The sequence below is a fragment of the Arvicanthis niloticus genome, chromosome 13, assembly GCF_011762505.2.
Source record: "Arvicanthis niloticus isolate mArvNil1 chromosome 13, mArvNil1.pat.X, whole genome shotgun sequence".
NCBI classification, from domain to species: domain Eukaryota; kingdom Metazoa; phylum Chordata; class Mammalia; order Rodentia; family Muridae; genus Arvicanthis; species Arvicanthis niloticus.
In genome coordinates this window covers 34916099-34941456 of record NC_047670.1, presented here as the reverse complement: position 1 = coordinate 34941456, position 25358 = coordinate 34916099, and the positions used below count along the sequence as shown (strand labels likewise).

The window sequence follows — 25358 nt, the reverse complement described above, 5'->3', positions numbered from 1 at the left end:
TAAACCAGCTTGAAGACAGCCAAGAGGAAATCCAAAATAAAACGCTGGGAAGACAGCTTGGCATTCCACCCGGTTGGCCATGGTCTGTTGTGATAGTACATGGTGATGTTATTGTCCTGGGGGGTAGGAAATGGGGATTTGGCTGGTGCTGATGCTACTACAGTGAAGAAGAGACAACGTCCTACCCTGGGTGGGATGGACAACTAGGGAGCACAGGAAACATCCCAAAGCTCACATCTCGTTGAAGAGCACAGTACTCAGAAGAGCCTGCTCCGTTCCAGCTCCTCCCTACATGCCCCCACGTGCCCCTGTTTGAGCACACTCTAAGGGGATCTCAGCTACAGCTTCCATAAGCAGAAAGACCACAATCTGGGGTAAGGCTGCCCGTCCTTCCCTCACCGTGCACAGCACCACCCTCACGGCTGCTTTTTCTTCCTCTTAAATCCCAGCCCAGCCCCCTACTCTTACCCTCCCTTTGAAGAGCCTTCCTGGAAATATCATTGCATCAAGATTTCTATGCCCATCCAGATGAATGAGCCCCAATTTTGAACCCATCTCTGACTGATCTCCCAAGTGCCTGCCCTGGGCTCCTCTAGACAGATGTTCCCTGAGGAATGATTTCCTCCTGTTTCTCAGCATATTAGGTGGGGACTAAGTCTCACTGCAGTCAGTGAATGGAGCTGCATCCTCCGCCTGCAGACACCTTGCTAAGTTGAGGTTGTCTTGGCTTCTGCATCTGTAAGGTCAAGCTCTCTGCCTCCCCCAAAACTGTGCTCCCTGGTTTGTTGGTTTTTTTCACTGCCCATTTCCTGCTCAGCCCTGAGATGTGGGTAACATCTTTATAACTATGATTCCCCATTGGCTCCTATCTTCAAAATGTCTCTGAATCCCCCCTCCTCATCCCTCTCGCCCATTCTGTGTCCTTTTCCCCACCCGGAACACAAAATGTGGGACAGGCATTCTTCCCACAACACAGTCTGCTTACTTCTCTGTTTCTTCAACCAATGAGCTATGAAACAGTGGGGACTTGAGGTACTGACATTAGACCATGTGGAGGAGAAAGGAAGCCTGCAAACCTAAATACTCTCTTCTTATTTGAAGGAAACTTCCCCAGCGAGTGGAAGGTGGTACAGTGCACAGGAATCCCTGAGAGCCAGAAATGTCACCTTATGTTATCATGAGCAAGTGATCTGGCCCTATCCAATCATAACTTCCATCTCAAACTCAAAGGCTGAAGGAGAACTCCAAGAGACAGGTTCATTCAGAACTCATCCAGACTTCAGCTGTGACTACTAGCTATGCTAGGGCTACTGGCAGTGAGTCTCAACCAGCAGACTACTCCTGGGGATGCCTAGGGCTGGGTTCCCTGCAGCCTGGACTGCTGATGGTTGCCCTCATTGGAGTCTCCAGCTTACCATCAATTCTGGGAAATGACCATCATCCTTTGATCAGCTTCTGGGGTTTTAGAACCAAGAAACCCAACTGACAGCCCCAGGTCTCAGCTGCACTAAATCTCAGCCACACCAGGCCTCGGCTGTCTCATAATCCCAGAATCTAGCAGGGTACCGGGTATCCAACAGCTAACTAAGGTGTGGATGAGGAGATAAATAAAAGCAGGACAGGGAGAAGAGAGGAGGAAGCAGGGAGGGAGTTTTTCTCCCCTTTGCAAGTGGGGAGAGAGAAAGAAAAGCCAGAGACAGAGAGAGAGAGAGCCCTCCCTGTCTGCGTATGAGCCTCAGCTCTCCTCAGCCTTTAGACCTTCCCTCTCTCCTGCTGTACCTTAAGACTTTGAAGAATGTGAGAAAACGTGTCATCTCCAGCCCTGAGAAATCAGCAGCACTCGACATCCCGTGGGCAATGAGCTATAACAAACATTTCTTAATACACTGGCATGACTCTGCTTGACTCCCATTGGGAGCACAGGAGAACAGAGCCGATTCTGAGTAGTGGTGGAAGGTCAGACAAAGCAGAGAGCTAGAATTCAGCAGGGCACATAAATAGTGCCTGCTGGGTTCCCATGCTCTATAGAAACCAGCTGAGAACAGAAACAGGGATCGTTCTCTGAAAATCACACTGGTGCTCCCTTTGACCCAGTAATTTCACTTCCAAGCAATCAGGAACACAGGCAATCTATGTATAAAAATAGCCTTGCTGACGTAACTGATGAGCAGGGAAAATTGGAAGTAACTTAAACATCTAAAAATAAGATACGGCTGGGTAAAATGTCTCAGCAGTGCAACAGAATATTAGGCAGCCGTTAAAAAGTGCTCACCAAACAGCTATGAGGACATGGGGTGACACAATTAATGTCACACAGGGAAGACAAGCCCCGTGGAAAACTATGTACATAGTGTCAAGCTTGATCTCCAATAAAGACATTGTGTGCATTGGGAGAAAGGCTACAAGGAAGCCATCAAAGTCTTCAGAAGGGCTGCTTGTCCTGGTGAGATTATGGGAGTCTCCTCCCAAGTGCTTTTCTATAATTTTCTACAATGCCTCAAAATCACCTTCTTGATAAAGAAAAATGACATAGAAAAGTAACATGAAACAGCAAAAAATTACAATCAGGGAAAATAATTTAGTTATATTATAATCTCAAAAGAAATAATTTTTTTTAAGTTAAAAATCAGTAAACCAATACCCAATTGAACTGAAGCTAGATTTGAGTTCTCAGAACACTTTGCTGGTCCAGGAGCTAGAGAAGCCACCCTTTCTGCCTCAATAATTTTGTCGTTCACTTGCCTCCTTCCTCATCAAGAGAGACTAGGACTGAGGGCTCTACCACTGTCTGGCCTAGGCTCAGATCTTCCACACACACCCATTTCCTCATGGCCCTTGCCCCACCCCTCACTCATGGCCCCTGTCCTCCCCACCCATGGCCCCTGCCCCCCTCACTTACAGCTCCTGCTCCCCTCACCCATGGTCCCTTCTCCCCCCACCCATGGCCCCTTCTCCCCCTCACTCATGGCTCCTCCCTCCCTTCACCCATGGCCCCTGCTCCCCCTCACCCATGTCCCCTGCTCCCCCTCACCCATGGCCCCTGCCCCCCTTCACCCATAGCCCCAGCCCCCCTCACCAATGACCCCTGCCTTCCCTCACCAATGGCTCCTGGCCCCCCTAACCCATGGTTCCTGCCCTTCCCTCTCCCACCCCATCCTTGCCACTGCACAGACTCTTGGCTGGAATCAATCATATCTGACCCACAGATGATTCTTCTACTGAACTATTCTCTTGGTGGATAAATGTCACAAGTTTGTTCATAGTACTTTGTACTTTTATTTAGGCGTGGGTGTGGGTGTAGGTGTGGATGTGGGTGTGGGTGTGGGTGTATGCGCACGCGCGTGCACGGGCGTGCATGTCAGTGTCCACAGGAGGCCAGAAAGTGGAGGCATCAAATCCCCAAGACTTAGAGTCACAGGCAGTTGTAAGTCACCTACATGCATGGTGGAACTGAACTCCAGTTCCGTGAGAGAGCAGGAAGCACTCTTACCTGCTGAGCCATCTCTCCAGCCCTTCATTCATAGTATTTGTAAGTAGGATATCTTGGATGTGTTTGGCCCATCCACCACCTGAAGACAGCAGCCTCCATCTACCAAGACCCCACTCTGTACATCTGGAATCTGTCTGGAGGCTGAGTGCATGTCACAGGTGTAACTGTTAGCAGATCCAGCGTTGTAGCATGTGGAGCTAGGGGGGACGCAGAAATGTGCATCCTGCACTGAATCCACGCACTTCCTAACCAAATATAGAGTTGTTCTTTACCCAGTAAACAATGCAACCTTTTGAGTTAGTCCCGCTTTCTTCTTGCAACAACATAACAAATGTTAGAACAAAGCTCGTGCAATTTAACTGCCCTTGTCACTGAGCAGTTACTCGGCCAAGTTCAACTAATCCTCAGTTCTGCTCCAGCTGGTTCTGCGTTGTGCTGTTGGTGTTAATGGCCTCAATAAGGAGATTTACAGCAATAGCAGCTCATTATGTGCCAAGCGCCGGATCAAACTCATTATTTACTTTAATATTCACAAGATCCTATGCAGAATCTGAGACATGAAGAAGTCAAGCAGTTAGGCCCATGGCTCTGTTCTCCCACAGCTCCAGCTATGAGACGATGAAGACGTGGTTCATTTTTACTTTTTTTTTTTACTATATCTGCTTATTTACTTTGTGTATGTTTGTGGGCACACACATTTCACAGCCCACATGTGGAGGTCGGAAGATGGCCCGTGGGAGTCGGATCTCTCCTTGCAACCGTGTGGAGTGTGAATCCTGGTGACCGAACTCTGGTGATCAGGCTTGGTGGTGGGTGCCTTTACTGGCTGAGCCATTTTGCCAGGCTGAGCCATCTATCTCCAACTAAGTACCACGCTGGAAACTCTGCTCCCACTATCTTGATATTCTGTGACTTTAAAAATGAATTGCGCTAACACCTTGAATGCTCTCCTATCTGACAGACAGGTTTCTTTTTCAACCCTGTCTCATTGCCCAGGGTGATCCTTGGTTATTGTTTTCACAGTTCTTAGAAACTTTGCAAAGTCCAAGATCTTCCTTCTTCTAAAATATAATGTGTGTGTGCGTGTGGAGTGAGTGTGTTTGTACGTGTGCTCATGCCTGTAAAACCGGATGTCAGCATCTTCTTTTTCTCTCACCTTGTTACTTTCTCTTTTTTTTAAATATATTTTTATTGTATATTATATTTACATTTCAGATTTTACCCCCTTACCCTCCTACCTTGTTACTTTCATCTTCATTTATTCTTCTATTCATTTGTATTCTGTGCGCACCTGAGTGTGTGCATGTGCACCACATGTGTGCAAGAGCCCACGGAGGTCAAAAGACAGACTCTAACATCCTTAGTCATCAGAGAAATGCAAATCAAAACAACCCTGAGATTCCGCCTCACACCAGTCAGAATGGCTAAGATCAAAAACTCAGGTGACATCAGATGCTGTTGAGGGTGTGGAGAAAGAGGAACACTCCTCCATTGTTGGTGGGATTGCAAGCTGGTACAACCACTCTGGAAATCAGTCTGGTGGTTCCTCAGAAAATTGGACATAGCATTACCTGAGGATCCAGCTATACCACTCCTGGGCATATACCCAGAAGATGCTCCAACACATAACAGGGACACATGCTCCACTATGTTCATAGCAGCCTTATTTATACTACTCAGAAGCTTGAAACAACCCAGATGTTCCTCAATAGAGGAAAGGACACAGAAAATATGGTACATTTACACAATGAAATACTACTCAGCTATTAAAAACAATGACTTCATGAAATTCTTAGGCAAATGGATGGAACTTGAAAATATCATCCTGAGCAAGGTAACTCAGTCACAAAAGAACACACACAATATGCACTCACTGATAAGTAGATATTAGCCCCAAAGCCCACAATACCCAACATACAACTCACAGACCACATGAAGCTCATGAAGAAAGAAGACCAAACTGTGGATGTTTCAGTGCTTCTTAGGAGAACAAAATACTCACAGGAGGAAATATGAAGACAAAGTGTGGAGCAGAGACTGAAAGAGAGGCCATCCAGAGACTGCCCCACCTGAGGATTCATCCTGTATACAGTCACCAAACCTGGATGCTATTGTGGATGCCCGGAAGTGCTTGTTGACAGGAGCCTGATATGGCTGTCTCCTGAGAGGCTCTGCCAGAGTCTATCAAATACAGAGGCAGATGCCAACCATTGGACTTAGCTCCGAGTCCCCAATGGAGGAGTTGGAGAAGGGACTGAAGGAGCTGAGGGGGTTTGCAGCCCCATGGGAGGAGCAACAGTGTCAACTGGCCAGACCCCCTCCCCCAGAGCTCCTGGGGACTGGACCACCAACCAACATGGAGGGACCCATGGCTCTGGTCGAATATGTGGCAGAAGATGGCCTTGTTGGACATCAGTGGAAGGAGTGGCCCTTGGGCCTGAGGATGTTTGATGTCCCCATGTAGGGAAATGCTAGGTTGGGAAGATGGGAGTGGGTGGGTGGGTAGGGGAGCACCCTAATAGAGGCAGGGGGAGGGGGAATAAGATAGAGGGTTTCCAAAGGGGAGACCTGGAAAGGGGAAAACATTTGAAATGTAAATTTAAAAATAAAAAACAGAATCTAATATCCTATAACTAGAATTACAGGCAATTCCAAGCTGTGTGTATGTTGGAAATGTGGATGCGTGTGATGTGTGTTCTGGGAACCAAACCTGCGTCCTCTGCAAGAACACTAAGTGCTTTCAGTTTCTGAGCCTTCTTTCTCTCATCCATCCTGGGTTTTTTTGATGTTGTTTGTTGGTTTGTTTGTTTATGAAATAAAATTACTCTCTGAACCTGAGGCTCACCAGAGAATGGCCAATAACACCCTAGTATTCTATCTGTGGCCACTAACATGACACCATGCTCTTCTTTTACATACATGTTTGGGAGCCAATCTCAGGTCCTCATACTTGCTCAGCAAGCACTTCACTGGCTCGCCATGTGCCTGGCCTCAACACGTTTTGGCTTATGAAAGTCTTCCTAGTGTAGCATCATGTCTAGGAAAGGCTGAGACAGTGGACACTTACTCACTGCTGGGTAAAGTAACAAATCCTTTATCCTCTTGAAGTGTCAACTGGAAGCATCTAAAAAAAAAAGTTCAAATGGAAATCTTTCCACCCACAACTCCATTTTGCAGGGACAGGGGGCAGGATGTGCATGTGTACAAGGACATGTGGAAAAATACTTCCACGGGTATATGTGACCTCAGAAAACTACAAAGAGCCCAAATGGGATCAACGGAGGAATGGTCAGACCTGCTTCAACACATCCACGCTGCAAAAAGAGCTGTGTGTGGCAGTATCTTAACAATGTACAATGCTTTATGTATTTAAGTCTATATGTGAATGAGTCTGGATCCTTATCCTTTGTTATCTAAAACTCTCAGCATGTTAACTTTATACCTACTAGAGTTTTTAAGGAAAGAGAGAGAGAGAGGGAGAGAGAGAGAGAGAGAGACAGAGAGAGAGAGAGAGAGAGAGAGAGAGAGAGAGAGAGAGAGAGAGAGATTTTATTTTTAAATATAGCAATTATCTTAGTTAGGGTTTCTATTCCTGCACAAACATCATGACCAAGAAGCAAGTTAGAGAGGAAAGTGTTTATTCAGTGTACACTTTCACCTTTGCTGTTAGTCAACAAAGGAAGTCAGGAACTCAAGCAGGTCAGGAAGTAGAAGCTGATGCAGAGGCCATGGAGGGATGTTACTTACTGGCTTGCTTCCCTTGGCTTGCTCAGCTTGCTTTCTTATAGAACCCAGGCCAAGGATGACACCACCCACAACGGGTTGGGCCCTCCCCCCTTGATAACTAATTGAGAAAATGGCTTACAGCTGGATCTCATGGGGGCATTTCCTCAAGGGAGGCTCCTTTCTTTGTGATACCTCCAGCTTGTGTCAAGTTGACACACAAAACCAGCCAGTACAATTGACCCCTTGTCAACTTGACACACAAACACATCATCAGTAAACCTCAACCCTTACTTTCTTATTCATCCCCAAAATCTGAATAACTTTAAAAGTCCCACAGTCTTTACAAATTCTTACATATTGAAATTTCAATCCCTTTAAAATATCCAATACCTTTTAAAATTCAAAAGTCTTTTTTAAGTTCAAAGTCTTGTAACTGTGGGGTCCACTAAAATATTTTCTTCCCTCAAGAGGGAAAAATAACAGGGCACAGTCACAATTAAAATCAAACTCCAACTGTCCAATGGCTGGGATCCATTCATGATCATCTTGGCTCCTCCAAGGGCTTGGGTCACTTCTCCAGCTCTGCCCTTTGTAGCACCGGCCTTGTCTTATAGGCCCCAGCTGCCTGTACTCCACTGCTGCTGCTGTTCTTGGTGGTCATCTCATGGTACAGACATCTCCAAAACACTGCTGTCTTCTGCTGCAATTGGACTGCACTTTCACAAATAGCCTCTCATGGGCTCTTTTCATGGTTCCAAGCCTCAACTCCTTTGCATGACCCCTTCAGTCCTGGGCCCTCAATTGCAACTGAGGCTGCACCTTCACCAATGGCCTTCCGTGGCCTCTCAAAGTGCCGAGCCTGATAGGAGTCTTTAATCTTTCCTCTGAAATTTCATGAGCCAGGCCTTCATCTTCTGCACCGTTCTCAACATTATCTTCCAAGCTCCTACAGAACACCCCACAAAGCTCTTACCATCCCAATGGCTCTTCTAGTTCAAAGTTCCAAAGTCTTTCTACATTCCTCCTCAAAACATGGTCAGGTTGTCACAGGAATACCCCACTCCAGGTACCAATTTGTCTTAGTCAGGGTTTCTATTCTATTGATGCACAAACATCATGACCAAGAAGCAAGTTGAGGAGGAAAGGGTTTATTCAGCTTACACTTCCACATTGCTGTTCATCACCAAAGGAAGTCAGGATTGGAACTTAAGCAGGTCAGGAAGCAGGAGCTGATGCAGAGGCCATGGAGGGATGCCACTTACTGCCTTGCTTCCCCTTGCTTGCTCAGCTTGCTTTCTTATAGAATTCAGGACTACCAGCCCAGGGATGGAACCACCCACAATGGGCCCTTCCCCCTTAATCACTAATTGAGAAAAATGCCTTACAGCTGGATCTCATGGGGGCATTTCCTCAAGGGAGGCTCCTTTCTCTGTGATACCTCTGGCTTGTGTCAAGTTAGCACACAAAAGCAACCAGTACAGCAAGCAAAAGTCAAAAGAATGTTCTAGTCAAAGAAAGTAAACAAGCTTCCAGCAGCTCGAGTTGGAAAATTCAGAACAGTCCTGCTGTCTTGTCTGGCCTCAGTAGAAGAGGATGTGACTAGCCTCACAGAGACTTGATGTGTCAGAGTGGGGGAATACCCAAGGGGGCCCCCACCTGCCCAGAGGAGAAGGGGAAGAGAGAGGGGGAAGGTTTGTGGGAGGGAGTGACTGGAAGGGGGCAGTGAGGGGGGTGTAAAGTGAATAAAAATAAATAAATAAATAAATTTTTTTAAAGTAGAAAGCAGAAAAGGGAGATTTATTTAATGTGGCCATTTTGGGGAGACGGTCAAAGATGTCCAGTGAACCCCTAAAGTCATGGTCAGCGACCTTGTCTTAGGGTATTATTGCTGTGAAAAGACACCATGACCAAGGCTAGTCTTATAAAAGACAACATTTAAATGGGGCTGGCTTACAGGTTCAGAAGTTCAGTCCATTATCATCAAGGCGAGAGCATGGCAGCGTCCAGGCAGGCATGGTGCAGGAGGAGCTCAGAGTTCTACATCTGGATATGAAGGCAGCCAGGAAGAAACTGTCTTCTAAGCAGCTAGGAGGAGGGTCTCAAAGCCCACCCTCACAGTGACACACTTCCTCCAACAAGGCCACACCCCCTAACAGTGCCACTTCCTGGGCCAAGGATTTTTAAACCACTACAGACCTGAAATGAGACCAAAGTTTTTAAAAGGAGGTCAAGGATATGATCATCTAAGCAGTCCTGTCACGATGTGCTTTGGACAACCATTGGCCCACCATCGTCTGGGCTTCAGCGTCACCCTGTAGACTGTTTTCACAAGTTGTTAGAGCTGTATGGAATTTCTTTACTGGAGACAAATTTCCTATCTGCCTGGTGTCTTTTCCTTCTCCAGCATGAGATTTATATGAAAATTCCCATTTCTTTGGGGGTCCTTTGCTTCAATAGTCTTGATAGTCAGCCTGAGAGACCCAAATGTCCTTTTTTTTTTTTTTTTTTTTTTGGTTTTTCGAGACAGGGTTTCTCTGTGTAGCCCCGGCTGTCCTGGAACTCGCTCTGTAGACCAGGCTGGCCTCGAACTCAGAAATCCGCCTGCCTCCGCCTCCCAAGTGCTGGGATTAAAGGCGTGCGCCACCACTGCCCGGCCCAAATGTGACATTGCCTGCCCTGTTTTCTGGCCAGATAGGTATTAGGTCTCACAGGCAGTCCAAATACCCAGAAAGGAGCTTAAACTGGACTATAGGATTTCTGGCAGTTAGATGAAAGATGGCATTCCTCAGGAACTTGTGAAATTGGCTCCCTTCTGCCAAAATGAGTCAGTTCCCTTGCCTCTGAGGGAGGGACATTCGGCTACCTGTGGCACCCGTCAGCTTATCAAAGCCCATGCTCCTGCAGTGTCATGGGTACCTGTCATACAGTTCAAAGTCTCTGCTATCATCCTAGCCCTTCTCACCACCCCACCCCCACCCTAAACTCCCTCCCCATAGCTACTCATCCTTCTCATAACCTAGCTACCCCCACCGTCCTCTCATTCTCTGACTTACCCACACTCTCTTACCCTCCTCTCACTATGTTCCCCTTACTGTTGCTACTCTTCTCTCTCACGTCCCTGGCTCCAGCCATGCCCAGTCTGCTGGCCATGTACAGTCTACTTCTCTTTCTGCTTCAGACTTTTCCAAGTACCTGTGTCTGTTCTGTCTCTCTCGTATCTACAATGAAAACCGTAACCACATCGGTCACATTGGTCTCTTTACTGTGCCCCTGCGTACAATAAGCGTCTGAGTTTATACTTTAGAGAAATTTCTCTTAGCAGGAAAGAAATCAAGAGAAAAGTGTAGGAGCCTCTATTCCGGAATTGGGCTTCCTTGGGATTTGTAATCTGCTCTTATTAAAGGATTTCATGTTTCGAATGTGAGAGACAGTTTTAAATATAGAGATGTATTTCAAAAATGACTCATTTAAATCATCCAGGCTAACTTATTGCAAAAACATGGGAACTTGAGGATATTTAAAATGAAGGACAAACTAGGACAGTTGGAGGTATCAGAAATGCTGAGCTTTGCCTGGCAGTATTTTTAGGGTATGGTGAAGAGAACTGGCAAAACGGCCCAGGAGATAAGGACATCTGCTGCTAAGCCTGCAGTCCTCAGTTCGATCCTCAAAACCCACATGGTAGAAGGAGAGAATCAAGTCTCCACACGGGCACAGTGGTGTGAGCATGCACTCACATTCACATAAAAATATGTTCCTAATGCAATGAAGTCACAGCGTTGAAACTTGAAGTGTGGGGATTAGCCTAGACCTTTCTGAGATGTGAAGAACATTCTGACGGTTTTATGCATCATATCTCAGACTTGTTTAGGAGACTAAGATTCTTTCCTTGTTCCCAGCTCCTGTCTTTCAGTTCTGTCTTTATTTATGTGCCATAAATAAGCAATCTGAAAAAGGACAAGACTAGACAAATATGTCACTTTTCTTCAAATTCTTCCCAGAATTGAGGCAGAACTTCTTAATGTTTTACCCAATTCTATACCTGATTCCATTGAAAATTCATTTTAGAGAGTTTTTCAGTAGAATAAGAGTTTCTATTTTTATATTTCCCTTTTAAAATGACTAAGTGAAATGGACCACAGAATCCCTCCACATTTTTCTCCCTGGGGTCAAATCTCCATGCTCCTATCACGGATGCTAGAATGTCTAAAGAGAAGAAGCTAAAGTGATAAGAAGCTCAAAGTATTCCGGCAACAATTTCAGGGACAGAAGTGCAATGTTGGTTCTGAAGTTTCTCAGTCAATGAAAAATAGCTGGAGGCTAGCAGCTATTTACACAGAAGGGGGAAGGGACTTCACATTCCATGTTTAAAACAAAACAAAACAAAAAGCCAAGCACCAGTTAGGTGACATGCCACAGCAGAAGGTAACCCAGCCCACAGCAGCCTGGTGAGATGACCCAGGTGGAAGATCATACCACCATGAAGAGTCTTGGAGTGAAGGCCATCTGTTTTGAGATGTGTCATGGGTCTGAATACCAATTTTGCTATTATTACATGACCTCTACATTGCTTGGCTCTTGCTTGTTTTTTTTCATAGATGACATCATGATTCCTTGAACACGTGTTTGTGAATACCTAATGTACACAAGGCCTTCATCGATGTACTGGACAGACAAAGTCTATGCTTTGGGGAAGTTTACATTCGAGAAAAGGCAGAACCAACGATTAAGAAATAAACAGGATTGTTTTTATCAAGAATGCTCTAAAGAAATGACACAGGGGATGGTACAAAGAGACAGAAAAAAAAAAAGTGGAACTGGGCAATGGGTAGTGGGAATGTTCCCACCGTGCAGATATATGTGCACCGACTCCTTGGGAAGAGTAAGAACTGCCTGAGATAAATCGTGGCACATCTTCGTACAGGACCAGACACAACAAATGGAAGTTACTCAACAGATGCGGGCAGCCGGCATGATTCAGTGTGGAAAAAGTCCCCGTGTCAAGTCACAGGGAAGTTGGGAGAGGAAATGTGTAAGTGTTTGAGAGTGAACTGCATAGCCTTGACCACAGAAACTGGACTGAACAGAAGACTGGGCTCTAGATAAAAGGGAAGCTTCACACAATGCTGGTGGGAATAAAAGCTAGTCTGGCCTCTATGGAAACTCGTATGGAGAGAAAGAAAGAAAGAAAGAAAGAAAGAAAGAAAGAAAGAAAGAAAGAAAGAAAGAAAGAAAGAAAGCAGGCTAGACATAGATCTATCGTGTGACCTAGGTGGACTCTCTTTGGCTGCAGCACAGTTCACAATAGCTAAGGTATGGCTCCAGAATAAATGTGCGAGCACACAAGACTATGGAAAGGGGATACATTTGGCCATAAAAAAGGGAGTTATGTCATTTGTGAGAAATCATGTGCAACTGGCAATAATCATGTTAGACATAATAGGCCAGACTCAGAAAGATATGTTTCATTTGTGGTTCCTATATTGCATGTAATCACATAAGTCGTGTGTGTGTGTGTGTGTGTGTGTGTGTGTGTGTGTGTGTGTAGTCAATGAAAGTACAAGTGAGATTGTCTAGGGAACAAAGGGAACAAACAAGCAGGGGAGAGGCAAGAAGGAGGAGGAAGAAGAGGGAAGAATGGGCTGCAGGAGGAGATCCTAGGGAGCCTGGGGAACCCTAAAGCTTGTGCTCCATCCTGAAGAAGCAGCTGGAATGCACCCACACCCTCAATTAGCCAGGCCCCTATAACTTGTATGCCATGTTTGCCTGCCAGGGCATTCCTCTTGGTTCAGTCAACCCATGTGCCACCTGCTCTCTGCCCAGGTGTCCTCATCTCCCAGGCAGCCTGAGCAATCAAGACAAGGAACAGCTGCCTAACCATCCTGCGCCACAGATAAGGAAACAAGCCAAGACAGGCCCTGACGTCTGCCAGCAGCTCCCAGAGCACTGGAAGACTATAGCTCCCCTTTCCAAAGTCACTTTCTACTCTGGTCCCTTCTACATGTGCAGGTGAAGAGGTGACATGCACAGAATAGTATGAGAGAGAAAGGAGGCCATCCCAGTCCACTCACCCTGGAAATGTATGGGGTCATAGATGGGAATGTCCCCACACCCAGAGAAAAAGTAGCTTCAGTGTACATAGGTTCTCTGACTGTTGAAGTAATTTGGGGGTGAAAGAAAATTGTGGGAACAATAAGAAAGAGAAAACAGCCATAGTATTGTTACTTTGGGGATACTGATGGAGCAAGTCATGAGTGCCACAGAGCAAAACATCAGAGTCCAACCCGAGAAAGCAGCTCTAGTCACACCAAGGGGACATTGGTGGCCCAGCCTCATCTACAGAACGAGAGCAGAACCCAGAGGACCCAGTGGTATCATGGCCACTTATAACCTGCTTTCGAATTCTTTGCTGTAGTCAATTTTCAGAGGAGATGACAGCTCAAAGGGGCCCAAGGGACCCTGCCCTTGTAGAAGCCAAAGCCTGGGAGATTTAGAGATGTCTTCCATTTGTGGAGGAAACAAAATCCTATCCATGAAGCAATAAAAGGATCACCCAAAATGCCCAGACCCATCACAAGGACTCCAAAGCTTCGGATGGTGTGTGTTTCTGGGCAACACTGAGTTCTTTAGTTCCAAAACCTTACATTGGCAGTGTAAGCCCACGCTCCCTGCTCTTCCCCATTATGATCCTCAGTCATATGACTAAATTCTCTTCGTTGGGGCCTAATTTAAATAAGCTGGCAAGATGGCTTATGGGTAAAGGCTACTGCTGCCAAGCTTTTTTGTGTCCTGAGTTTGATTTTGGGACCCACAGGGTAGAGGGAGAGAAATGACTCCCACAAATTGTCCTCTGACCTCCACCCTACTGTGCAGGTACACACACACACACCCAAAAAAGTGCATAAAATCAATAATTTTAAAAACATAAACATGAGCTAGAGAGATGGCTCAGTGGTTAAAAGCACTGACTGCTCTTCCAGAGGTCCTGAGTTCAATTCCCAGCAACCACATGGTGACTCACAACCATCTGAAATGAGATCCTATGCCCTCTTCTGGTGTGTTTGAAGACAGCTACAGTGTACTCATATTAAATAAATAAATAAATAAATAAATCTTTAAAAAATAAACTTCTACATAAAGATTTCTCAGATACTTAGGAGTTTAAACCCCATCTGTGTGCCTCGTGACCCCAATGCTTCACCAACCACATCTTTGCTTGCGTGCTGAATCCCATCTCTGTTCCTTAAAACAACAGACTATGTCTTTTCACCATTATAGCCAATGGCCTCAATAACACCAATAAATTATTGATTATAACAATCCATGACAGGACCAGACCCTACCATCTCTGAGCTCATGCAGTAGGCGGCTCAGTTTCTAGGATATTTATTCTTCCCCTGAAAGCTCTAAGTTTCTTTTTGCCTCTCTCCCCCCAACCCCATCTCTCTTTCTCTGTCTCTGTTCTACCACTGCCCACTGTCGACAACTATTTCATATGACTTAAGAGGTCTGGATAATGCCAGCCCATTCCAGAGCTCACCAGCTCCTCTCTACAGACTGGGCACCGATCTGTTTCATTTTCTCCCTCCACTGGCATTCGAGGCCCAAAGGCATCCAGGAAAAAAGTCCTGGGACTGTCTGTCCTTTCTAGGCCCTTGGGACTAAGAGCCTAGACTTCTGCCAAAGGGAGACAAGCTAGCACTCCTTGATAGGATGCATCCCCTGTGCTCACTTGCCCTCAATCGCCTGGTTCCCTACCACCACTCAAAGCTTAATCTCTACTTTTGAAAGTGATCTTTAAAAAAAAAAAACCAAACAAACGAACAAACAAAAAACAGGCTATGGTTCTATCTCTGTATCTGCCAAGTTTACTACAACCCCTTGGGTGTACCACCTGCCTGAAAGGGGCTCCTGAGAGCCATATCATTATCTTGTATTATCTATCCCCTCAAGCTGTGTTGTTTAAACCGGCATGAAATAGCTGAACCCATTCGAACCAATCACCCAAGAGCTGGGACCAAGAGAGTCTTTGTCTACGCTGGTCCTTTAAGTGAGGTGTGTAACTAAGGAGGAGAGTGATGGCTTCTGTCGCCTCCTAAGTACATTAGGAAGTAAGAAGGCAGGCTAACAGAGAAGGGGAAATGAACCAGAGACAGGACACATCTCCATGGGTGTGGTTTCCCCCTTTGTGTGGCCCAGACACCTTCCTTCTCATGGGTATCTCTTTAACCTTTAGCCGTTATCTGCCGACACCTCTCCCAAGTCAACTGGAGTGTGTGTGCATCTGCTCCAATGGTGTTAAAGAAAACCAGGACATGACCTGTGTCTTCTTCAAGCATACAATATATAATTAATCAAGTAATGACAAAAGTAAATCTATAAATACAGACTGTTTCTCTGTGAAAAAAAGGATGGGGTGATTTCTAATGATATTTTTATTTGTTCTTTGAAGTTGCTGTGAATTTATAAAATGTATTTTAATCACTACCTCTCCCAGCTCCCCCTGCATCACCTACCATTCTCCTCCCAATGTCAAATTCTCACGTCTTGTTGCTATTATTAATAACCCCCAGGTCCAATCAGTGCTGCCTTTATGGGCATGGATGTAGGACCATTCACTGTGGCAAGAATTACTTAATTCCTTTTAGTTTTATTTATGTCTGTGTGTATGTGTGCTGCATGTGTTCAGTGGTTCTCAACCTTCATAATGTCATGACCCTTTAATACAGCTCCTCATGTTGTGCTGACCCACAGCCTTAAAATTATTTCGTTGCCACCCCATAACTGTGATTTTGCTACTGTCATGAATAATAATGTAAATACCTGGTGTGCAGGATATCTGATATGCAGACCCAAAGGGGTCACAACCCACAGGTTGAGAACCACTGTTCTACAGCCAGTGTTCCCGGCAGCTGTAAACCATCTGACATGGGTGCTAGGAACTGAGCTTGGGTCCTCTGGAAAAGCAGGAAGTACTCTTAACCTTTCTAGCCCCAAAGGAGATTTTTTTTTTTTTTTTTTTTTTAAGAAAATGAAACAGCAAACTGTGCCTAGTCTGAAGGCTTGGGAAGAGCTTGCTGGGGAGGAGGATATGGTTGGCTTTGCGAGACTGGAAGCCTCCCTGCATGGCACACTGATTCTTACATCAGACCAGTGCAGCAGAGACAAGATTTCAGGAGGAGATGTAACCCCAAAATGAAGGCAGGAAGGGGCCTGAGCCTTCTGCTAATGGAAGAGTAAAAATTCAAGTCAACCTGATGTAGATGAGAGAGGCATGGTAGGACCTGGTCTCTTCTGATAATTCTTTAGAATGAAGCTCAAGCAAGAGGCCTTTAGCTTCTAGCCACTGTGGAGAACCACGAACGTGCAAGGACAAAAACAAAACAAACAAACAAAATACCCAAACAACAACAACCAAACAAACATGACCCTGAACCAGCTCCAGGTTTGAGCTAGAATCAACCAGAAAAGACAATACTAGAAATAGAAGCAGCGGTGGGACCCAAGAAAGGAGGGAGACAAAACTAAGCTGGAATAAATAGGCTTGAGGAACAGAGGACAACGCTTCCAGACACCTAGACTTGGTGTCTGCTGTAGAATACTGGATATAAATGTGGGACAGAAAGCCAGGTAGGTGTTCCTCCGAGGTCTCCACACAAGCTAGAGAAAGTCATGTGCCAACGTCTGCTGCACTGGTGAATGCTTAAGAAGTCTAAGCTCAGGAGCCCTGGCATATGACATTTACTAATTACCATGGTGTAAATACTTCCAGGAGAGCAGGGTTCAAGTTACTAACCGAATCACTGAGGCCGAGGCAGGGAAGAGCTACACTCAGGTGACTGGTTTAAACTGGCTCCAACCCATCACTGGCCACTAAACCGAGAACACCCAGAAATTCTAAGCACGGAGAACACATAATTTCTGACCTATGAGTATGAAGTACTTCCTTTTAACTAACATTCTAGATGTGAGGGGGGAGGAGAGTATTTAAACTAATTAGTTCCCCCTACTTTCTGAGGAGGGGGAACCCAAAGAGGATTTGCCTCCATCCCTTGAGAAGCTGACACAGGAGTGGGGAGAAGGGTGACAGAAGGAGGCTGTTAAGTGTTGAAAGAGGAATTTGGGGGAAAGTAGTCTTTCCTGCTCCCTGCCCGTGTGTGTGTGTGTGTGTGTGTGTGTGTGTGTGTGTCTGTGTGTGTGTGTGACTGCGTGTGTCTGCGTGTGTCTGCGTGTGTCTGCGTGTGTGTATGTGTAATCATACGTGCGTGTGCAGGTCCTGGTGTAGAGATGTGTATTTGCACATGTGTAGAAGCCAGTGGTTAACATCAGGCATTTTCCTCTCTTCTCTCCTCCTTATTGATTGCCATAAGTCTCTCACTAAACCTAGAGCTCACCAATTTCGCAAGACTAGCTTGCCGCCAAACTCCAGGGACCCTCCTGGGGCAAGAAATACAGGCAGCATGCTGCTGTACCTGGCTTTTTACAGGTACTGAAGATCTGATTCCTGACAAATGCACAAGCAACTTACTGACTGGGCCATCTCCCCAAACCCTTCCTTTAAATAGGAAGATTTGAACGTTTCTGTTGCGACATACAGAGCACTGTCCTCCAGGTGTCCCTAGGTGTGTGTCCCTTGGAGTTTACCTGGCTTTAAAGAGGTTACAGCGAAGCTCTGAACACAGTTTCTAGAGGATTGTAGAGTAATAGAGACTGCACCAGTGAGTTGCAAATGTGTTCAAATCACAATCCAGCCAGGCTGGTAGCAGAGGCCAAACTTGATATATGATATACTTTTTGGCCCCCCTGTGCACTGTATAGAACCAGGAACATGGTGTATCTCTTCAGATAAGGAACATATTTTCCACTCTGCCCCCTTTGTGGGTAAGATGTTTGATCTAAACTCTAGATAGTCCCTGTGGGACTATCTGTGGGAGAGCCAGGCACCTCACAGCCCTCTGGCAAATCACCCACAGACAGGTGTGTGTCAGAGGACTGGGTATATTCTTTCTGGGACTCTGAATCACTACAGAATGCATTGTATGCTTGCTGTGTGCCATGTAATTCAACAATTAGTGTGCACCCTTTGAGGGATGCACTGATAACGGAAGACAAGCTTTTCTATCTCCCTAGGCAAAGAGGATGGAACCAGAGCAAAACGAAAGTGCAAACAGCACTTCAGCTCTGGGCAGGGATAGCAAGCAATCAAACAAGCAAATAAAAAAGAGCATGGGAGTCTGCATGGGCTAAGAAACGTGGCTCAGCCTGCAGAATTAATTACACTCAGAGGGGAGTGCACACAAGCGCACATGCAGCAGTAACTTGGAACAGAACAGACTTGGGAGACAGCATAGAGCAGAAAAATCTGGAGCAAGTCTCCATATTGCCTTATGCATAAAATCATAACATTATTATTAAAATAAAATTGACTTATTAATAGAGCTGTTTTTATTTTGACAAAATTAAAGACACCCTGAAGTTTAAGTAAAAGTCGCATATACTTCCGGGCTGAGGAGATGGCCCAGTACATAGGAATGCTTGCTGTGTAAACATGAGGACCTGATTTTCTGATTTGGAGTCCCTAGTACCCATAGAGAAGGGCCAGGCATAGCTGACATGTCGATCACGCCAGCGTGGAGAGGGATGAGACAGATGGAACTCGCTGGCCAGCCAGTCTACCCAAAATAGTGATCTTGAACTCAATGAGAAATGCTGCTTCATGGCAATACATCAGAGAGTAATAGAGGAAGGTATCCTAAAAGTCGTCCCTCTGTGTGGTCAGGGTGGGAACCTACATATGTACAGGCATTCATGCATCACACACAAGCACACATAAACTATATTTCCATTAATACTAGTTAATAGTAATGAGTTTGCTAAGGCAGAGCAGCTCCTCTGTGCAGATCTATGATAAAATTAATTTTGTCTTTTTTTAATAAGGCCCTCCACCCCTTGCTCCCACTTCCCTGTCTCAATTTTTCCATCCTCCCTCCTCCCCACTCGACCTTGGCTGAGTTCTTGTGGTCCCTTCCATACGCCCTCACACTGTGTTCCACCTCAGGACATCCTTTTAAGATAGCTCCTAACGGTGTATTTCCAACCCCCAAATGACCCCTTCTGTGTCCCTGACCCTCTACTCTAAGATAACGTACACTGAAACTCAGAGGTTAATAATGACCAATTATGTTTCACTGGCCACATACAAGCATCAAACTAAAAGTTCAGGTGGGAGAATTCCCGGCCAGTCTAAGAGACTGCAAGAGGATCTTTGGCTTCCCTCAAATCAAACCCAGTAGATCTTCATTCTACCTGCAAGGCTGGCACTGAGTGGAGCAAGGCTGGCACTGAGTGGAGAAAACCATGGAAAACCACAAGCCAAATTCAAGGTTGGCAGCAGAGAGGACAGCATGCCTTGCATATCCTCTGTGCCTTCTGTACCCTCTCCTTGTGTTTCTTCCCTCTGCTGACATATAAATGCAGGTATGGTTTGGGAAGGTGATTCCAGATAACTCGGGCTACCAGGCTGCATTTAACCTGATGCATCACCAGGCTGGGTGAGCCAGCGTAAGGAGCCTAAAGGGGGATTGGGCAAGGGAAGGCAATGACAACTGGAGTTCCTGGAGACAAAGACCTGGAAATCTAGACCCAGCCAGCTCAGAGTCCATCTGAAGACCAAAGACACTGCTGACTGCCCTGTGGGAATCCCCAGCCTTTCCAAGTTGTCTTGGCAAGAGTCCACCACGACACTCATCTCTAGGCATTCCATTGTTTATGGTACTCTTCCCAGCCAGGCTGCCTCACAACTGCCCTGGGACAAGGACAGCTGCTGCCAATATTCCCATCACAGAGATGAGTAAGCTAAGGCCCTGAAATCTAGTGATTTGCCCATGGTTGCACAATGAGTCAAAGAGAACAGGGACTTCACTCTATGTCAACTCATTCAAGCCTACCTTTTCTTCCTCTTCACCCCGTGGCCAAATGACTGCCCAGGATTCTCTAATTCCACTTAATTGATGTCCAATCACGCTGACTGCAAGCAAACACCTAATGTTGGGTAATGTCAAGGGAAATAAAGAGATAAAGGACAATACCTCACCCTGAAGTTAAAAGCAGAGGAAATTCCACAACTAAGGTGAATAGCCTCTGGCCTATGTGCTTTCACTCAGGGCCATGAACCTTACCCTCCTCCACCCAACAAGCAGGTACCAAATACCTGCCTGCCCCTGTGTGCTGAGGTTTCAATGGGACAACCTCATTAAGGACCTTTGCCTTCACAAAGATGATGCTTTAAAGCAAGATGGGCGGGAAAGAGCGAAATAAAGAGGGAGGGGTGTGCTGAAACTAAGGCAGATGCAGACAGAACTGATCTCAGGTACCAGATTCTGATCCTACAGATGTCAGGCTGGCCTCCACATGTCAGCCCACAACTTCCAAATCGATCCCAGGGGCTGTTTCTCTCTTTATCAGATCATATGAAAACAAGTCCCTATTACAAAACCATGGGAGACAACTCATAAGAAATCGGGCAAAGGAAGGACTGATGGGAGGCCTGAGGACAGTTATCACTAATAAGCCAGAGACCTGACTCCCAGCCTGGGAAAGGGCAGGTTCCATCCATGCTGGAATGATGTGGGAAGGCATCGTTATTGTCATGACTTCAGGGTCGAACTAGAGACTCTTATAACTCGAAATTAGATTACACTCATTATCATGAGCAAGAATTTCAGCTTCCAGGACATCAATATGTTTGTTCACATGTGGCTTTTATATTTCAAAAGATGATACAGTCTGAAGCCAGCCCAGCCCAGCCCACAGAGATTGTTCTCTCTTTGAACCTGATGCTTTTGACATCTTCAGACGGTGCCTGTTTGGCAGTTAACCATGCACTGCCTGTGAACTGGAGTTGTTTTCCTGCATTGTTTCTTATCTCTTCCAGGGTTGAACTTCTCATGCCTCGATGATTCATCCAGCAGCTGGTTTACAGGGATCTCAATTTACCTTTGTACTGTCTTAACCTTGGACCGTAAAGTAGCATTCAGTTAGCCTACAATTTGTTGGGCATCTGTTATATTCTGGGCACTCCACAGACTGTAGGGAGGTGACAGTCTTAGAGAGTGTGCTCTTAAGGAATGAAGAGATACTGCCATCACCAAGATGAATCTTTTGTGGCAGATTAAGATAAAAGAAGAGAAAGACTCAATTCTGTAAGAACGTCTCACTAGAAAGCCCAGATTGGATTGGAAAGAGAGCCAAAGACTTCCCTAAGAACATGGTATCACAGCCCAGATGGGAAGCTGCAGCAGGAAGAGTATCCAAAGGCCATGGGCAGGAGCAAACAGGGATCATTACCTGTGTTATGCACAGTCTGCATTCTTCATTGACTCGCAACAATTGCCAGAGCAGAGAAAGCAAGGTGGACAGTAGGTCCTTGCAGAACTCTCCTTAAAGGCAACAGAAGCCAATGAGTGTGCACAACCCAGGGCTACAGAATCAGCTCTGCACACTGGATGCACTTCTCACCTGCAGGGTGGGGCATCCTTCCCTAAACAGTTTATCACAAACCCTAGGACTGAAGGGATTTGATCGCTGTACACCTGTGATAGATAGATAGATAGATAGATAGATAGATAGATAGATAGATAGAGATATAGAGATAGATATATAGATAGATAATCACTCTTCATTGCTATGACCAAAATACCCAACAGAAATAACTAAAGGGGAGAAATGTACATTTTGCTCAGTTTTGGAGCAATGGGTCATTGTTACAGGATGGCGTGTTACAGCAAAGCAGTTCAAGTTCCACTGGTCAGGAAGCAGAGAGGGAAGGTGCCAGCCTCCATGGCTACCTTTCTCATTTCTTATCTTTTAATGCATGCTATCTCCCCCAGGCCATCCAACGGTGTCACTCATGTTCAGGGTGGGTCTTCCCCCAATACACAGGTCTAATTAGATAAATCTTCAGAAAAGCTGGCCAGCAACACAAAAGTTTTCTTGGTGTCCTAGGTGGCTCTAAACCCAACCAACAGAAAGAATCAACCATCACACTCAAGTGCATTATACAGTGCAGAAGTCCAGAGGAAAACCTTGAAGAGTTAAAGTAACACTTAAACTGTTTTCAAAGTCTTGCCTTGACTGCATGTGGATAATGGTTGGAGCTAAATGACAGATAAGTGGTTTGTGGTTATATTAAGATTTCCTATTTTGCATATATTTGAAAATATCTCCAACAGAAAGGAGTTCTTTTAACACTCAAGAGTTATTGTAACCATACAGTCGTTAGTTAGCTAAGAACTCAAAGCATAAAATACTTAGGAACACACTCAACCCTGAGCCAACACTGAAGCAAAAATGAAGAAAGACAGACACAGGGTGCTTCCGAGTTTCCTTCTTGCACAAATAGCTGTACCTTATATGAAGCAAGATGTAGCGTTCAACATTAACTAAGAAATACAGTGACCTAAGATGGAAACCTCAAACCAACGCAGGTTTTATTAGGGACTAAGCAAGGCAAGGTCCTTTCCTTTCTATTCAGCTAAAATTTCATGATGCAAGGTGAACATCCTCGGAGACGTTTGTAGTCAGCACTGTTAACCTTCTAAGCATCGTTTCATGCCCCCTAAGTGTCTATTCCCTTCCCTCTTTCAGTTAAGGCCCTAAATGAACAGACCAAGAATACACTCCCTAGCCGAGCATGCTCAGGAATGTGCCCACCCTAAAGTACCTTCCTATGTGAATGTATGTAGGCCTCTCCACAAAACCCTCATGCTTCCTTTGTTGGGAGAGGGTATTGTCTTGGAACTCAGTCTGGGTTTTGCTTACACCTTGCAGGTGTTAAATCTTTCTCCACACCCTTGTATCTTGGTCATGCTTGCTTTGGCGTGGCACTCATCAAGATGCAAACTCGCTGTGTTGGGTTACAGTTTTCACTTAGCTAATCTCACCGTGGGAAGCTTCCGCTTTTGATCCCTAAGCCCCAGCAGAATCTAGAAGACAATGGTGTTCAACCAGCCTGTTCAGCACCCACAATGCAGCCCACATCCCAGGTGCTTTGGCCCTTGCCCCTTCCCTCCACCAATAACCCACACACTCACTTGGATAGGAGGTCCTCCGTGTGAGGGTGGACCACATACTAGGTGGGGGAGACGCTGGCAAGGGGATTCCTGGCTAGGAGCCACACACGGTCATTTCCTGTTCCATCTGAAAGAAGATCCAGACCAGGATCCAAGCTCTCCCCCACCCACCAGCAGTTGTTAGCTGAGATTCTCCACCTGCTGTTGGAAACAATAACATTGTGCTAACCTCACCCTAGCACTTTTGAAGGGTGTAAACTATCACTGTTACCTTGGCCTGAAGAGATTTAGCGGATTACTTTTCTCAGAGTTAGGAAAAACCTAGAGTCCCACAGAACACTATATTGAACAAATACTGGTTAGCATGCACGGAAACTCCCAGGACAAACATCACGCACAGGACGATTCTTCCTTCCCCTAATCCAACTAGGAAGACTATGCTTCTAGAATGTAACGTGATCTTCACCAATTGTTAGTTTTGTTTTTTTTTTTTTTAACTATAGGGCTGGCAATGTAACTTATTGATCAAAGACTTGCCTAACATACACAAGGCCCTAGGCTCAACCCCCAGCATCACAAAGCACTAATTAAAACTCTAATTTACTAAACAGTTAATTATGTGTGTGTGTGACATTAAAAAAAAAAAAAAAAAAAAAAAAGCACTCTCCAGGCAAAAATCTCATGAGTTCCTTAATATAACTCCATGAAGTCAGTAGAGTGCCCATACTTCAGATGAGCCAAGAACAGGGAGGTTAAATACCAGATTAAAAGCCACACAGTAAATGGTGGAGCCAAGACCCTATGTGAGGTCAGAGTGTTGTAAATGAAAGGAAACAGAACCAAAACCCAAGAGACTTCGACTTGCAGCCTGATTAGCAGTCAATCGCTCCGTGACCTCCAGTGACCTTAGAGTTCCTAGTTCCTCTTTTATAGAATAAAGAACCAGATTATTTCAAGGATCCTTCTAGCTCCATCGTCTATAAAGACACAATCTCCCCTCCAATCAGACACTGTATTGTGAACAGAGTGTTATCAGCAGCATTCTACACTGGCTCAAAGGAACAGACACTGTTTAGGAGATCGGCAGGTTTGTAACAATAGTCCCTTTTCAAATTCTTAAGTAAAAATTTAAACACATTCTTGAAGTCCTAGTACCATGCCTGGCATTGCAAGGGCTGAGAAAGAAAAAAAAAGAGCAATACCTACATGCTGGGTGGATGAGACACTCAGAAGGCAGCTTCAGTGTTATGGCTTTATGTTGTCATGACCTAAGTCAAGGAGACCCAGTGCCATGGCAACCTATTAGCTGGGGACCACTCATGGCTCTCAATTCTGGAGAGTTATTTTCCACAAAGACAAGCCTAATGCTGTGGGGTTATGTCTGTAATCTTAGGATTTAGGAGGCTGAGGCAGGAGGACTACCACAAGTTTGTGGCCAGCCTAGCTTGCTAGTTGGACTGTATCAAAAAGAAAGAAAGAAAGAAAGAAAGAAAGAAAGAAAGAAAGAAAGAAAGAAAGAAAGAGAGAGAGAGAAAGAAAGAAAGGGAGAAAGAAAGGACAGAAGTGAGAGAAAGAAAGAGAGAGAGAAACAAAGAAAGAAACAAAAAAGGGGGAGAGAAAAGAGAGCAGGGAAAATGTATGTCAAGTGGCCTAAGGTCTCCATTCAGCACCCAGGACAGCCATGAACCCAAGCCCCACTGTGTGTGACTTTGGAAAAGAACAAGTACCTTCCTTTCTGACTTCCAGGCAGAGCTCCTGACATGTCTCTGTGACCTCGTTACTGGTTTACAAGGGCTGAGTGACCACATATAATTTCACTGCACAACTCCAGAATATAGTTAATATGGGTGACAATATGAATGGCTCTCACCTGTACAACTGTGCTGTGCACAGCCTGCCCAAGCACACATGACAGCTCTGGACCATTGTCACAACTGTCTCAACCTTCTGTTAAGTGCCACTCAGGTAATAAAAGTAGCTGAGCATGGTAATGCAGGCAACATCACCACATGCGCCTCAGAATCACAATCACTGCATGGTTAAACGCTGGCTCCAACACTTAGTGGCCGAGT

General features: G+C 45.4%; 1 long non-coding RNA gene across 1 annotated transcript; it reads right to left on the bottom strand.

Annotated features, from left to right (window-relative positions):
• Positions 1 to 7111: 7111 nt before the first annotated feature.
• On the bottom strand, positions 7112 to 24572 carry LOC143434085 (uncharacterized). The gene is made up of 2 exons (XR_013103286.1): positions 24493 to 24572; positions 7112 to 9412 (listed from the first exon to the last, which is right to left on the bottom strand). It is a non-coding gene; the product is annotated as an uncharacterized LOC143434085 (long non-coding RNA).
• Positions 24573 to 25358: the final 786 nt, after the last annotated feature.